We start from the raw sequence: 16,453 nt of genomic DNA, 5'->3' as shown, positions 1-16,453 counted from the left end.
TAAATATTCCAAATACTTCAGAGAAAGAGACTTCAGAGTCCAAGTCCATAGCTGCTTCCTTTAAAGCGGCAATACAGACCAGTAGGATGGCAAAGAAGGCATTTGGAATCAGGACACCAATTTGTTTCAACTTGAGAAAACACTTGGCGCATTGTGTGCAGTAATATTTGGAGCTGGGAGAGAGTGCAGATGAGATTCACCAGTGTGCTGACTGGATTGCAGGATTGTAGTCATGTAGAGAGCTTGGACAGGCTGGAGCTGTTTCCCTGGAGCAAAGGAGGCTGAGGGATGACCTAAACCTGCTCAGCTCCTGCACTAACTCACAGTCAATCTTACCTTTCGCTGGAGCATGATTCCCAACAGGCCTGAGACCTTGATGCCATGACTGTCCCGCCAGGAGTGACCAGGACCTGAGTCATGACGTATTGCAGTCCCATACCCCTTTTGAGGGGCGGAGCGAAGTGATGATGGCGCTAAACGGCAACTCCTTTGCTTGCATCTTCGGAAAGAGCTCTGTTTCTATCTTTGATATCTCTATTTTTTCCTTTTCAAGATTCTTTTGAAGATCCTGTCCCAGAGTTACACTCTGACTTCGGTTCTTTGCGGGAAAGGGACCCGCTCTCAGGGCCTGACAACTGGCCACTTTTTAATATCCCAAGGACACGGCCTGGAAGACTAGTGCACCTTCAGAGTGCCCGATTTTTGTGGCTCTGGAAACGGGCTGATTCTAGGCCGGTGGCCCTGACTGAGGCGTCGCGGGAGAACACAGAACATCGGGAGCAATGGGTTTTGTGTCCAGAGACCTGAGCCATTCTGGGGCTGACTCTCTGGGTGCCGAGCTCAGAAAAAGCAACACAACGAAGATTTAACATTATAAATCAGTGAGTTGTTTGTTATGTCTCCCCCCTTGCTGTGAAACAGGGACAGCTCATTTTCCCTTATCAGGGAGAGACAGAGAGAGCCTGTGGTATGTCGAATTACTGGCTGAACGAGTAGTTTTTGGGATACAGCAAGTATATATCTTTATTGACGCTTTGCTGCATGCTTGAGTGCTTGGTGGAGGGCACTGATGCTTTTTTACTGGTGGGGGTGGGGGGTTGCCATTGCTTTGCTGATGTTTGTGTGTGGGAGGGGGGAGTTTGGGGAGCTTTGGGGTTCTAACGTTTGTTACGTACCCCGTAACTGGGTTGCCAAACCAGCAGAAATGGATCACTCAGTTGGAGTCTGGATTACTAGAACTAAGAAAGTTTTATTAAAGAAACAAGCAACACAGTACTCTGATCAAAAGGATAATACATGCAACAGTTCAGCAATGATAAACACCCATGTACACAGAATTAAGATAACAGGATCAATCAAGCTCTATCGTTGTCTAGGGGTAAATGACCAGTTTCAAAGTGACGCAAAGTTCAGTTCAATTTAGTTCAGTTCAGTTCGCAGTAATCGCTGCCGTGGCGATGGACAGTGGGGGGGAAGGAGAGAGAGAGCAAAACGAATGAATATTCATAATGGCTTCCACACAGACCTTCGCAGTCAGATTTCGGGCGAGTCCTTTGTGATGTCATCTGAGGTCACCGATCGTGACCCCTCCGTTTCCTGATACGATCGTTTCTCTGCAGTGAACCTGGCACCCAGGCAAGGGTGGACACACACCAGGTTCCCGCCGATCGTGCCTTTCCACCCTGTGCATCTATGGCTTGTCCCGTGACCAGCCGTCCAAAACTTCCCACCGACTTGTGAGAGACGCGCTGCTTCCAGAGTCTCGTTACCTCGGGGTGTCGTGTGTGTCCTGCCTGAGCGAACCTGTCCCTTTTTATCCCCCTGCTGAGGTATTGCCTGTCCATCACTTCAAACAGTTCAGGGTTCAAAGGGGGAGCCGATCTTGACAGCTCTCCTTCCCCTTCATTAACATCTCCAAATGCTGCTTCATTGTTTTCCTTATCTCTCTCTCTCCTGAAGACAGGTGGCAGACCAACTGCTGATCCCACTGGTGCCAGCCCAGGCCAGCTAACATCTTAATTTATGTGTATTCTCGTCACACGTTTAACTGTCATTCACTCTTTGGGGTACTCCTCTGTTTTTGTGGATGTTTGCAAAGAAAAAGAATTTCAGGATGTATATTGTATACATTTCTCCGACATTAAATGTACCTACTGAACCTATTGATCCCTGCAAATCTCCAACAACTCATAATGACTGAAGCCTCTTTCACCTCTTGAGTGTCACAGGTAAGCATTAGAAGTGAATCGAATATGATTTAAAGCTCAAATTATTTAAAAACATTATAATGATAAATATATAAAAAAAGAACTACTGTTACTCAATTCTAAACACACATACATGGTCAAATACAGTATATGCGTGGAACTAAACCAACAATTTTAATAGAACTTGGCAACCCAATCGAAACCCATTTTATTCATGTTGACTGTTATCCAGCTCTCAGCTCAGGGCAAACCAGACCACCCTGGTTGGCAGGGGCAGAGCGAGGGGTCAGATGCAGTTGCATTTCCCGTGGGTAGGTCCTGTAGCTGTGCACTGCAGTGTATACGATCACACCCAGCACTCACAGATTCATGTAGTGTCACCGACTGGTGGTTCTTTACAGAACTGCTGGGTCACAGTGGACTCGTGAACTGAAGAGCCTGTTTCCTGCTATATGATTCTAGGACTAGAAATAGAGAAAGAGAAAAGATGAGGAGTTGGGGTGGTTTTCAGTGGTTTTAGGGATCAGATACCTCAAGGTGAGGGTGCAAGGTTCAAAGTGCATTTATTATCAAAGTATGTGTATATTATAAAACCTTGGGATTTGTCTCCTTACAGGCAGCCACATAACAATGAAACCTAAAAGAACCCATTAAAACAAACCTTCCAAACACCCATGTGAAGAGAGAGAGAGAAAATGTGCAAACAATAAAAGTAAGCAAATAACATTCAGAACGAAAGTGAGTCAACAGACACAAAGCCAGCAGATAGGTAATTAACAAACAAGAGAAAACCTGCAGATGTTGGAAATCCGAGCAACGTGCACGAAGTGCTGGAGGAACTCAGCCAGCCAGGCAGCATCTGTGGAAAAGAGTAGAGTCGACGTTTCAGATCTACACCCTTCAAAGGCATGAAAATTAACAGCTGCTGCCCCTCCGTCATTTTCACATTCTTTCCATTCTACCCAGGTCTTGCCACACACTTCTTATAAAAAGAAAATTACCTTTCATTGAGTGGATTCTATGACTAGTGGTTGTTAGAGATGAGGGAGAGATTTGAAATGAAGGTTTCAAATTTAAAAATTCAAGCTTCAGTCATGTGGAAGTCATTGAAGCCAAGAGCACAGTGTCAATGTGTGAGTGAAAACGGGCTGCAGAGGTTAGAAGAAGACGGAGGCCAGCAGAACATCAGAGTGAGTGAGGGTTTCGCAGCAGATGTGCAGAGGCAGAGAGAGTTTGAGGGTTGAAATGGACGACGGTGTTTATGAAGTGGGTGGTTAAAAACTTGTCTTGGGTTTAAAAAGGGACTTTGTAATTGCAATTGATTTATTATTGTTACATGTACTGAGGGACAGTGAAAACATTGTCTTGCATACCATTGATATAGATTAGTTGATTACAACGTGCAGTTAGTAGTACAAGGTAAAACAATAACAGAACGCAGAATAAAGTTTAACAGCTGGAGAGGAAGTGCAGTGCCGTAGACAATAAGTGTCAAGATCATAATGAGGTTTGTAGAACCTCATGCAGCTGGTGGGGCAACAGTCAGTCTCTAGCATGGCACAAAACAATGGTTTTGGTTTTCCCAATAATTTGTTGGAGCACATTTCTGTTCACCCGGTCTTGCAAAGCCATGAGGCAATTCATCTGTGGTGGAAGGGGTACAGCAGGTGGAACAGGGTGTTGGGGGCTACAGTGGAATTTAGCGCTGTCTCGTCAGATCACATTGTCAATGGTAATGACTGGATGAGGAGAAAGAGAGCGACCAATGGGGAGGTGATGGGGCAAGAGTGTTTGCAGAAGAAGAGTGGCTATTGATGGCGATTCTCTGGCAGTAACTGGGTAGATAAAAATGGAACATGGTGAGTCATTTCTGGTCAGTTGGACATTGGGGAGATATACTAAAAGAGAACAATGTTGTTAACCATGTCAAAGTTGCCAACAGACTGAGAAAAAAGATGAAAGAAACAGGAGCAGGAGTAGACATCCTGCCCATTCAGTCGGTCAGATCAATGATGGCCTCATCACAAACTGTGAGCTTTCTTTCCAATTTCCCCCAATGTTTGGTTCCCCTGCAGTTCAGAAATTTACCTTCCTTAGCTTTCAATATACTAAGTGACTCAGCATTTGACAACCCGCCCATACAGATTAATTTATTACAATAGTGCATTCGAAATTCCAGAGACTCACGACCCTTCAAAAGAAGAAATTCCTCCTCATTGGGTAATACTTTACCCTGAGATTAGACTCTATAATTCTTTATGATATTCTTTCTACATCCACTCTATAAAACTCCACTGACCTTAGAGAAAATGCTGGGAGTCAACCCCATCAGGAGGCTGGGCCAGACAACATCCCAGGCCGAGTACTCAGAGAGCATGCACACCAGCTCACTGAAGTCCAAGCGGACACCTTCAACACTTCACTCGTCCAGGCTGCTGTCCCCACATGCTTTAAATCAGCCGTCATCATCCCTGTGACAAAGAACTTTATACCTTCAGAAATGAACAACTATTGCCCAGTGGCACTGATGCCAATGATTATGAAGTGCTTTGAGCAGCCGGTAACACCACATATCAAAAACTTCATTCCTGCTATGCTGGACACTCACCAGTACGCTTACCGACAGAGTCGCTCTATGTGCACCTGGCCCTGACACACCTAGAAGGCAAAGGCTATTATTACAGAGCAACACACACAAAATGCTGGAGGAACTCAGCAGGCCAAGTAAGCTAGCCACGTTTCCACCCGAGACGCTTCATCAGGACTCATACAGGGTCTCCCTTAGGATCTCCAGCATCAGCAGACTTTCTCTTGTTTGTGACACCTATTGCACAATGCTGTTTCTGGATTTCATTTCAGCATTCAAATCTATTGTCCCACTGACCTTGGCGAACCAACTCCTACTCCTCAGTCTAAACACACCACTGTACAACTGAGGGTTGGATTTCCTAACAGACAGACCTCACATAGTCAGGATGTACAACTGCTCCTCCCTCCCCATCATCCTCAGCACAGGTGACTCCCAGGGCTGTGTGCAGAGCCTGATGCTCTATACTCTGCTCACACACGACTGCACGGCCAAGCACCCAAGTAATCACGATGTCCAGTTCACCGATGACACAACAGTGGTGGGGCTCATCACCAACAACGATGAGACAGCCTACAGAGAGGAGGTGGAAGAACTCGAGGCCTGGTACCAGCAAGTAATCTGTTCCTCAGTTTCAACAAGACAAAGAAGAGGATTAACAATTCCAGGAGAACTCGCACCACTCACACCCATCTTTAAATTGGAGGCAGTGAAAACTGAGAGCAGTTTCAAACTCCTGGAAGTGCACATCTTGCACAGCCTCTCATCCCAGAACACATCCTACACAGTCAGGAAAGCTCTCCAATGCCTCTCCTTTCTGAGGAGGCTGAAGAGGGCTGGACTATACACATCTATACTCACATCCTTCTGCAGATGCGAAGTGGAGAGCATCCTAACCTGCTGCATCACTGCACGGTACAGAAACAGTATTGCGGCAGACAGGAAAGCTCTTCAGCAGGTAGTCAAAACTGCCCAATGCATCAGCTGCACCATCCTACCCACACATATACAGAAAGGTCCTAGAAAACTGCCAGTAACATCATGAAGGTTCTCACCCACCCTGCTCATGGACTGTCTGTCCCACTCTCATCAGGGAAGAGGCTATTTTACATCCACACCTAGATTATCAGACTCAAAAACTGTTATTTTCCCCAAGCAAAAAGGCTGAGCAACACCTCCACCCAGTAAACCCCCCTCCACATCCACTACCACTACTTTATCATTTCCTGTCAGAGTCACCTTATGTACAGACACTCCAGTGCCTAGCATCACTTTAAGGATATACCATCAATCTATGTATATAAGCTGTCTTATGTATTTATATTTATAATGTTTTTTATTATTGTGTTCTTTATCCTATTTGTTATTTTATGCTGCATCAGATCGGAGCAACAGTTACTTCATTCACCTTTACACTTCTGTACAGGGAATAATGTTAAACAATCTGTCAGGCCTGCACAAGCAGGGACCTCCCAGTCTCCAACCAGCTAACAAGAATCATCTGCCACTCATCCTGCCCCAAGCTCGTTGTCCACGGACCACTCAACCCACCTGAGCCTGCACTTCCAGAACACAGGATGTTGGTAGGCGCTCCAGTGTAGATGATTTGCTGGGTGATGCATTCATGTTGTCATGGGTGGGGTACGCAGTAGCTGGTCGACTGGAAAGGATACAGTCTGGAGCAGAGGTCCTGGGTGCCATGCTGTTTCATCTTGGATCCATCTCTCATTGAGGAGCTCCACCAGACCCATCCAGATCATTCTGGGTCATTGCATGTTGGCCGTGGAGCGGTGGGGGCAGATTCCTGTCAGGTATCTCCCAGTCTCCATCCAGCTAACAGAAGTCAGCTGCCATGTGTTTCCAACTCATCACCTGCAGCCTATTTAAACCCAGCTCTCATCCACAGTCCTTGTTCACCCATTGAACCAGCCAGCCTCGACCAGTTGCTCCTAACCTTCAGTTACCTTGTTGCCTTGTCATGTTAAGTATCTGTTTTCGCTTGTTTTGTGGCCTCTAGTGGCTTGTTATTTTACAGGTTATTGATTGCTCACCGTTAATCATCTCCGCTGCTCTGTGTTTAGGTCAAGCCTCCTCTACATTTCCTGACCAGAAGTTGACACAGCAGAGTCTGCTTGCCTAAAGGAAGTTGTCCACCTTAACGACCACACAATCCAGAAGCAGCAGGAAACCATTGATTATCCGCTCACCACTCTCAACTAATGCTCAGTCTCATTACAAGAATCCTGTGCCAGTCAACCTCCTCCCTCAGAGCCATGGATTCCGGTGACCAAAGGCATAGAAGGATTACAATCCAATGCCGCAGATATCTGTCCCAGTGCATCTTGCACTTCGAGCTGCAGCCGTCTCTGAACCCAGATTGTTTTTGCGATCTCTCTCTTGACTCAATGAGCTCTAGCCTGGGTTGCTGCCATCTGGGAGAGTAAAACCATCATCTGCAATAAACTGGAGGAATTCACTGCTGAGATGCACTGGGTTTTCAACCATCTGCGAAGAGGAAGGGGTTGGATACTTCGACTGTGTTATGGCTCACGCTTGGTTCTGGACTACATTGTGGAATTCAGGACACTCAAGGTGCAGCGCAGCTGGAAAGCAGAAGTACTGGTGGCCCATTACCATCACGGCCTCTCGGAGCACTTAAAAGGAGAAGCCCTCCAACCTCAAAGGCCTCGTCACTCTGGCCCTCTCTATTGATAAGCATCTGATGGAACAATCCCCCAGATCACCAGCCAGAACCTTATTTCCGTTCCCAGAACTATTCCAAGGTGCAGGACCCTCATCAGCTATGCATCCAAAACCCATGCAGTTAGGGAGAGCTCCCTTAACTCCCCAAAGAGTGTGAGCGCCGGTAGAGAAACAACTCGTGCGCTTACTGTAGAGCAGCTGACCACCCATGCATCAAATTCCTAATGCAAACGGGAAACAGCACCACCAGGGGCTTCCTTTCTGGTAAGCTTCCCCCATTCCCTCATCATCATTAAGAACCGCAACCCTCTCCCCTTGATGGATAGCACATTCAAAACACTCTGCAGGGCCCATATCTTCACCTAACTGAATCTATGGAGCACGTACAACCTGATCCTCATCCGCCAGGAGGACGAGTGAAAGATGATGTTCATAACATCCAATGGCCACTGCGAAGATTTGGTGGTGCCTTTCAAAACTTCCAACAGTCCAGCCATTTTCCAGGCCTTCATTTACGAGCTCCTCAGAGATATGCTGCACAGGTATGTGTTTTTCTGCCTAATGACATCCTCATCTTCCCCAAGGACCCCCAAGACATGTCTATCACATTCATTCAGTCTTTCAGTATCTCCAGAGGCACTGCAAATTAGAAAAAATGCCAGTGCCACACTCCAGCTGTTTCCTTGCTGGGTTACATCCTTTCACCCCCAGTGCAAAACCATGGACCCAGAGAAAGTGCACACCATCATTGAATGGCCCCAACCAATGGCCTCAAAACGTTACAGTGCTTCTTGGCTTCTTCAACGTCTACTGCCACTTAATCAGAAACTACAGCTGTTCCTCTCCCCTCCCTGACTACCTACCTCACAGGTGGTGCAAGGCTGTGACAGAAGTCTCACACACATAGTATCTGGTACGTTTGATATCTAACTTTAGAAGAGAAATCATTCTTGCATTATGAAAAAAATTTCACCGCCAGTAACCATACTCCAGAGCCAAGGCCACTTCAACATTGACAGTCACTTTGCAGTCTGCTGATGTCATTTGAGTTTATGTATCTGTAGAGGCCAAGGTCCAATCCATCTTCAGCTCATATATTGAGAGACTGCGCAATAGTTCTCCAGAACCTGTCTTTACTTTATTTCAAAAATAAACTTGATTCATAATAAAATATAGACACCAAAAGAAGCACACAGTGGAAAACTCTTTAAATTCTTAGTGTCATTTAATCAATATTTTCAGTTGCTGGAAGATTGACAAGTTTTGGGCAGACCGGGGGGGGGGTGGTCTTTCACTAATCTGATATCTTCCAGCAGTACTTATTGTCCGTCTCCGCATGTATCCCCGGTACAGCCTGTGGATCAGGGTGTTCCCTGTTACACAACTGCTCAGGATGATCTGTAACAAGGACTTTTCCATCCATCTCCACACCACATCTGTGAGGCGAGCGACTGTTTCTCTTCAACACAGATGTGCTGAGGGCAGCATGTGTGTGGAGTAGTAGTCCAATCGTATAGGAATGATATGGCCAGGGGGGCTCCTCTCACAGCCATCTAAGTGAGGTCTTGGTTACTTTTGATAATGAGGCTTTCTGCCAGGTGAATTGGATGATCTAGTCGGGGGATTGTCGCACTGCATCCATCAAGCCCCATAGTATCTGCAGGATGTTGTGTGCTGACCACTGCCTGAAGGTCAAAGGTGTTTTCCACAAAGGACAGGAAGTGTACCAAAATCCAGTCAATGCAGCTGATTGGAACATTGTGCAACAACAGGGGCAGACCTATCCTTCTCAACCTCAAGGACAAGTAGAAATTCAGCACGTAGTGGCCCATGTTACCAAGCACAGCCTGATGCAGTGACTCATAAAGCTGATCACCGGGATCAGGGCAATGTTGGGTATGCTTTCTCCCATTGTCCAGGGGTTGTGCATGGTGAACTGTTGCAGTGGTTCCCTCTTGGATCCCCAGATGAACCAGAAAATGGGACAGTTGATTTCCTAGCAACACATACAAAATGTTAGGGGAACTCAGCAGGCCAGGCAGCATCTATGGAAAAGACTTTCGGTCCCAGACCCCTCACCTGCTGGCATGATGAGTTCCTTCAGCATTTTGTGTGGGTTGCTTGGATTTCCAGCATCTGCAGATCTTTTTCATGCAGATGATTTCCTAGGCAGAGGGGTGGGAGATGGGCCACAGCTGCAGCACATACAGCACCATAGAGAGCACCTCACACTTGATGACCAAGTTCTTCAGTCATTGAGAAGAAGTACCATTCCCACAGAGCCAATATCTGTATGACTTTTCTTATCCACTCCCGCCAATTCCTGCTATGTGCCTCAGCCCTCCTCTGCTGCACTACACTGTGCTCTGGAAATAAGGATTCAAGGCAAAATCCTGGAATATGAGAACAAATGAGAATATGAGAATAGGTGTGAAAAACAGAAGGAAGGTGAGGGGAGCACACACTCCTGTTTACACCACTGGTGCTAAGTTCAAGAGGGTTGAGTATTTCAAGTTCCTTGGAGTGAACATCTCCAATAGACTCTTCTGGTCCAACCACATTGATGCCATGGTCAGAAAAACTCAGCAGTGTCTCTACTTCCTCAGGAGGCTAAAGAAACTTGGCATGTCCCCTTTGACCCTCACAAATGCTTTTCAATGCACCACAGAAAGCATTCTAGCCAGATGCATCGCATCTTGGTATGGTAACTGCTTTGCCTATGACAAAAACTGCAGAGAGTTGTGGACAAGCTCAGCACATTACAGAAACCAGCCTTCCTTCCACACACACTGTCTACACTTCTCTCTGTCTCAGTAAAGCAACCAGCATAATCAAAGATCCCACCCACCCTGAACCGATTGAAGGCTCTGGGCCTATACTCGCTGGAATTTAGAAGAATGAAGGAGGGGATCTCATTGAATCCTATTGGCCTAGATAGAGTAGATGTAGAGAGTATTTCCTTTGTTGGGGTGTTCTAGGACCAGAGGGCTCAGCCTCAAAATCCATTTAGAAGAGTTAAGGAAGGAGAGAAGAGAAGATGGTGATTCTGTGGAATTCATTGCCACAGTCGGCCGTGGAGGCTATGTCACTGGGTATATTTAAGAACAAGGCTGATAAGTTCTTGATTAGTCAAGACGTGAAAGATTATGGTGAAAATGCAAGAGAATGAGCTTGAGAGGGAAACAGATCTGTAATGATGAAATGGCGAAGCAGACTCGATGGGCTGAATGGCCTAATTGTGCTCCTGTGTCTTATGGTCTTATGGTCTAACTTTCTCTCTTCTCCTCCCATAAGACAGAAGATACAAAATCCTGAAATCATGAGTACAAGAAAAGCCTCTATCCCACTATTAATGATTCCCTAGTACGACCACTTGACGTCAGAATTTTACCTCACTATGACCTTGCAGTTTATTGTTAACCAGAACTGCAGTTTCACCGTAAATATAACACTTCATTTTGAACTCTGTTAATGTTGTGCCTTGTACAAGGTCAATGCATGTGAGATAAGTTTTTCACTGTATACCTCAGTACACACGACAATGATAATAATAACAGGAAGAAGGAAGTAACTCTTGGCAAAGGCAGACACCAGAGATGAAATTTGCCATCAACTTTAGTGCTTCAGCACTGTCTTTGACCATCTGGCAAATTGGATATTTGACAATAAAGACTTCAGACTGGGCACAAATCACACAGTTTACAGGACCAATAATTCCTGCCCATTAAGTGCTTTTGACATCTGGACCATCTACAGCAAGTTTCACAAGATCCTCCAAATTCACAGGAAGGATTAGTGAACCAGCATCAGTGTACTCTCTCAGACCAACATCCTAATGTGGAAGCTCTGCCATCTCCATTTCTGAGAATTCTGAGAAGGGAATTGATTACCAAGTAGACAAAGCAAAAGGTACCACGAAAATTTCAAAAGAAAGTTGCCAGTACTGGAAGAGGGAACTCCACCATGGACGATCCCAAGCCCAGCTGCATAAGGAGGAGGGTTGAGCCTGGGGCTTTCAACTCCATCCTGTAATAAGCCAAAGCTTCAGAAATACCGACAGAAACTCCAAAGGCCTCAACCCTAGGAAAGGAAGAGTTTGCAAAGGTGGGCTATGCCAGGCCCAGGACAGAGGACTCAGGTGAGCTACTGTTGGCAGCCTAGGCCCCAGAAGGACTTAAGAAGGGGAAGACTGGAAGTGGGAAATAAAGACAATTAGAGTTCCTCCATCAGAACTAGGAAAGAGTTAACATATTGGTTTTAAATTGCAGAGAGCGTTGTTTGGTGGGAGGGATGGACAAGACAAAATCAACATTACTGGTGTCTAGTGAGCAATATATACCCCTCCTTTTCCCATGGTACAAGGGCTAATTGACAAGTTTGTGGCCTAAGGTAGAAGGAGTCAATTTTAGAGAACCTAGCACATTTATTTTTCCTACATTTACACACTTAGTCCAGCGGTCGTGGAGCACACAGATCCCTTCTTTGTAGAAGTTGACATCTTGGACCTCCAGAAAGTGGTCCACATCAGGGGTGATTGATAAATTTGTGGCCTAAGGTAGAAGGAGATGAGGAGAAACTTCAAACTCTCTGCATTTTCACTCAGAGTTGAGAACTGTATAACTCATCTCCTTCTATCTTAGGCCACAAACTTATCAATCACTCCTGCTGTGGACCACCTGGAGTTCCAAGCCGCTCTTGTTATATGCACGTGCAGTTCAACTCTTTGAGTGAAAATGCAGAAAGTTTGGAGTTAATAACTCATCTCCTTCTACCATAGGCCACGAACTTATCAATCACCCCTGCTGCGGACCACTTCTACAAAGAAGGGATCCGTATGCTCCACGACTGCTGGACTAAGTGTGTAAATGTAGGAAGGGACTATGTTGAAAAATAAATGTGCTATGTTTTCTAAAATTGACACCGTCTATCTTAGGCCACGAATTTATCAATCACCCTCGTAACTGTTCTTCATTTTCCACAGATGTTGTCTGATTTGCTGAGTGTAAACTCACAAGCCCCCATGTAACATCCCTACTGGCTCTTGGGTATCTCTGCCCATGACCACTCAAAGTGAAGAAGGGACATCCAGGTGGCATTGAGGAGTTCAGTTCCATGCACCGGGAGTACGCTGAGCCCCTGTGTAAGTCACAGAAGAGGTCCACCATATTACCAGCTACCATCCCTTACCTGCCCTGTTAGCCACCTCCCACACCATCCATGGAGAAGTGTGCATCTGCCATATTAGTCTCCTGAAGACTGACAAAAGAGCAAATCTTTCTCAATCCCAAGAGACAGCCTAGAATGACATGGTAAATTGGTAATGGAAACATGAGGAAATCTGCAGATGCTGGAATATCAAGCAACACACATAAAAGTTGCTGGTGAACGCAGCAGGCCAGGCAGCATCTCTAGGAAGAGGTACAGTCAACGTTTTGGGCCAAGACCCTTCGTCAGTCCTGACAAAGGGTCTTACCATAAATGTTGACTGTACCTCTTCCTAGAGATGTTGCCTGGCCTGCTGCGTTCACCTGCAACTTTTATGTGTGTTGCTTGTGGTAAATTGATAACTTTGTTTTATCTCTGTCACAGCTACCGAGGTACAGTGAAAAACTTTGTTTTGCATGCAGAATATTTCATCGCATTGTCGCATTGAGGTAGTACAAAGAAAGAGCAATAACAAAATGCAGAATAAAGTCTTACAGTTACAGAGAAAGTGCAGGGCAGACAGACTACAAGGTGCAGGGCCGTGTCAAGGTAGGTTATAAGAAATGGAAGACAGTGATTCAGAAGTCAGTCTAGTTTTCATTTGCGTCGTAGTTCCACAAAATGAAGCCCTTTCAAAGCTGTTATCCAAAACATGGCTAAAGACCTTATTGTGAGTACTTACTCTACACACTGAGCAAGATTGAAATTTTGTGTTAAGTCTTTTGACTCCTTCCTTAACCCCATTACAGACTGACTCACAGGAGGCATTCAAAGTACAGCAAGATGATGCTTTGCAAAAGTCTCTCACCAGATGGAAGGAACGCTTAATATGTAAGTGTCATGAAGTACAATTGCTTCATGAGTGAAAGCTGGTCCAGGAATAGCAGACACACTACAAAGCTTCTCCTGTGAAGTTTTCTTTGGTAAAGACAGCCCCATTGTTAGCAGGATTCAATTTGATTGTGACAGGAAGCTACGAACTTAGCAGGTCTGTTTTAACAACAGTTAATTAACGCATTTCCTCTCCAACTACACAGAGCAAATGATTCATTGAGGAAGTGCAACAATGACAATAAAACATACCAGTGTTTCTTATGCTCGTAACATTTAGAACTGCTATGCGAAAAGGCCATAATCAAAACCGAAATCGGCTTTTATCACTGGTAGCCTTTTGCTGCACAAACAAGCCTTTCAGAGTGACCTAATGCATTCTAACTTGCAATTAATGGATCCAAAAACCGCAGGGTTCTTGGCTTGTGAAGTAACCCAAAATCAATTATTGACAGTGGCTTAGTGCCGTGTCTTGTCTTGTATTTCAAAGGCTTTGCTTACCTCAGCAGAAATCTAATGAGCTCCCAAGAAAGAAAGCTGGGAAGATGCACCAGCCATTTCTGGCTCTGCGTCTCATGTTCCATCTGCTACGGAGTTGCACTGAAGCCTCCCTGACGCAACCTCCCCAACTGGTTTGCTTATCAGATGACTCGGTAATTTTCTTTTCTGGGTTATGTGGGGCAAAGCAAGATGCAGATTTTGGGATCGATTCTCCCTTTTACCCTTCTATGGAATATCTTCTAAAGGACAATCCTAGTCAGGTTTATTACCACTGACACTTGTCATGAAATTTATTGTCTTGTGACAGCAGTACAGTGCAAGACATAAAATTTACCATAAGTTACAAAAATAAGTAAATCAATAGAGCAAAAGAGGAATAGCAAAGTAATTCATAGACTGCACAGTTATCTGATGACTGAGTGGAAGAAACTGTTCCCAAAATATTGACTCTTGGTCTCCTGGCTCCTGTACCTCCCCCCGATGGTAGTAATGTGAAGAGAGCTTGTCCCGGATGGTGAGGGTCTTTCATGATGAATGCTGCCTGCTTGAGGCACCGCCATTTGAAGATGTCCTCACTGGTGGGGAATCCTGTGACCCTAATGGATCTGGTTGAGTCTGTAATGTGTGTGTGTGTGTGTGTGTGTGTGTGTGTGTGTGTGTGTGTTTTTGTGAGTGTGTGTCTGAGTGTATGGTGTGAGTGTGTGCGTGTGTGCATGTGTTTGTGTATGTGCATGTGTATTTGTGAGTGTGTGTGTGTGGTGTTTGTGTGTGTGTATTTGTATGGTGTGTGTGTGAGTGTGTGTGTGTGTGTGTGTGTGTGTGTGTTTGTGAGTGTGTGTGGTATGTGTGTGTGTGAAAATGTGTGTGTGTGTGTTTTGTATGTACGTGTGTGCTTGTGAGTGTGTGCGTGAGGGTGTGTGTGTGTGTGTGTATGTGTGTGTGTGTGTGTGTGTGTGTGTGTGTGTGTGTATGTGTGTTTGTGAGTGTGTGTGTGTATTGTAGAATCACACACAAATACCTATACAGATACCTACACAAATACAGATACCTATACTCGTATCTGTCCCCCACTTTTCCTTCGCTACATCGACGACTGCATTGGCACTGCTTCCTGCACACATGTTGAGCTCGTTGACTTCATTAACTTTGCCTCCAACTTTCACCGTGCCCTCAAGTTTACCTGGTCCATTTCTGACACCTCCCTCCTCTTTCTTGATCTTTCTGTCTCTATCTCTGGAGACTGCTTATCTACTGATGTCTACTATAAGCCTACGGATTCTCATAGCGACCTGAACTATTCCTCTTCCCACCCTTTCTCTTGCAAAAATGCCATCCCCTTCTCACAATTCCTCCGTCTCTGCCTCATATGCTCTCAGGATGAAGCTTTTCATTCTAGGACGAAGGAGATGTCCTCCTTTTTTAAAGAAAGGAGCTTCCATTCCTCCACCATCAACTCTGCTCTCAAACGCATCTCTCCCATTTCACGCACATCTGCTCTCACCCCATCCTCCCGCCACCCCACTAGGAATAGGGTTCCCCTGGTCCTCACCTACCACCCCAACAGACTTTGGGTCCAACATATAATTCTCCGTAACTTCTGCCTCCTCCAATGGGATCCCACGACTAAGCACATCTTTCCCTCCCCCACCTTTCTGTTTTCCACAGGGATCGCTCCCTACACAACTCCCTTGTCCATTCGTCCCCCCCCATCCCTCCCCACTGATCTCCCTCCTGGCACTTCTCCGTGTAAGCGGAACAAGTGCTACACATGCCCTTACACTTCCTCCCCTACCACCAGACAGTCCTTCCAGGTGAGGCGACACTTCACCTGTGAGTCAGCTGGTGTGATATACTGCGTCCGGTGCTCCTGATGCGGCCTTCTATATATATTGGCAGAAATACAGACCAAACTCAAGCCATGGCCTAAGCTATGTTCCCTAAAATTTACCATCAACTTCCTGCTCTTCTAAGCTCTTGCCCTTAAGCAGTTCACTGTTGAAGACATTTACCTTTCAAACAAAAGATGGGATTGGAGGGTTATCTTCAGGTTGTAGTAGAGGACATTGGAGGAGAGGTGGCAATGGGAACAAATTGATACAGCTAGAAAGAAGGCAAGACAGCGGCTATATTACATTAGGAGTTTGAAGGGGTTTGATTTGTCACCTAGAACACTCAAAAACTTCCATAGATGTACCATAGAAAGCATTCTGACAGGCTGCATCACTGTCTGGTGTGGGGATGGGGACTACTGCACAGAACCGAAAAAAGCTGCAGAAAGTTGTAAAGTTAGTCAGCTCCATCTTGGGTACTAGCCTCTGTAGTATCTAAGACATCTTCAAGGAGCGGTGCCTCAGAAAGGCGGCATCCATTATTAAAGACCCCCATCACTCTGGAGGTGCCCTGTTCTTATTGTTACTCT

General features: G+C 45.6%; 1 long non-coding RNA gene across 1 annotated transcript; it reads right to left on the bottom strand.

Moving 5' to 3' along the window:
- Window positions 1–1,376: 1,376 nt before the first annotated feature.
- LOC134355966 (uncharacterized) lies at window positions 1,377–14,139 on the bottom strand. The gene is made up of 3 exons (XR_010020236.1): window positions 14,035–14,139; window positions 3,000–3,066; window positions 1,377–2,671 (listed from the first exon to the last, which is right to left on the bottom strand). It is a non-coding gene; the product is annotated as an uncharacterized LOC134355966 (long non-coding RNA).
- Window positions 14,140–16,453: the final 2,314 nt, after the last annotated feature.

Source organism: Mobula hypostoma, chromosome 13 (assembly GCF_963921235.1).
Source record: "Mobula hypostoma chromosome 13, sMobHyp1.1, whole genome shotgun sequence".
In the NCBI taxonomy this organism is placed as follows: Eukaryota; Metazoa; Chordata; class Chondrichthyes; order Myliobatiformes; family Myliobatidae; genus Mobula; species Mobula hypostoma.
The sequence above is the reverse complement of the archived record's forward strand: the minus strand, read 5'-3'. Positions and strand labels throughout refer to the sequence as shown.